Source organism: Nanorana parkeri, unplaced genomic scaffold, assembly GCF_000935625.1.
Source record: "Nanorana parkeri isolate BGI_ZX_2015 unplaced genomic scaffold, ASM93562v1 scaffold371, whole genome shotgun sequence".
NCBI classification, from domain to species: domain Eukaryota; kingdom Metazoa; phylum Chordata; class Amphibia; order Anura; family Dicroglossidae; genus Nanorana; species Nanorana parkeri.
Window position 1 is genome coordinate 7321 of NW_017306639.1, and position 792 is coordinate 8112.

Sequence of the window (792 nt, forward strand, 5' to 3'; positions counted from 1 at the left end):
ACTAAAAGACCCGATAGAGCCTTCCCGGCCTGTGTGCCAAGCTAATTGTGTATCCTTGTAATGCTGCAGTTTGTTTTTATTGCTGGGAAAAGAGCCAGGAACATAATATTAGTCTATTTCCCAGGCTCGGAGGAGAAAGCCTCTTTAATTTAAGGGCGGCCGGCACATTGCGGAAGGCTGGGGCAGCAGTCAACCTGGCTAGAGCAGGGTTAAAGTGTTCCCATCCGTGCCTTGATGCAAAGCTTGGGCGATTCCCAGAAGCAGAAGCTCCCACATGAGAAGTGAGACTGAATGGGGAGCTTCCACACTCCTCCAGGAGTGGTAAAGTCCCAAGGCCTGCTCGGGTTTTTATTATGTTCCCTTTGCTGCTTCTTGGAACTGGCCTAGTGCAAATATTTGTCCAGCTTATCTGATCACAGAGGTGTCTCTGGAGTTTGTGTGTCAAGCTGCAGGGCAATGGTCCGGCAATGGGCAAGGCCTGTATGCTGTATACCTTGTGTCTGTAGCAGTGACTCCCGAACACCAGCCTGTAGCTCGTTAGCAGCTTGCGGATTCATCTCTCCAGGCCCTCGGGGTTATCTAATTGGCCTCAAATCAAAATTATTTGCAATTAGGAAACTTAGTTTTAAATTTTGTTTCCTGGAAAACATCTTTCAAGATATTTGGTTCTTACAAGTAAAAAAAATATTTATTTGTATTCTGTTGAACGGATTGTGATTGCCGGGATGAAGGTCCTTATTGCTTCAGACAATTGCCTAATGACCCTTGACATGGCTAAGGCTGACCCCCCCA

At 46.7% G+C, this 792-nt stretch overlaps 1 protein-coding gene across 1 annotated transcript in view; it reads left to right on the top strand.

Moving 5' to 3' along the window:
* Window positions 1-792, top strand: part of PTPRF (protein tyrosine phosphatase, receptor type F) — a 276943-nt gene that overhangs the window by 835 nt on the left and 275316 nt on the right. The window lies entirely within an intron of this gene.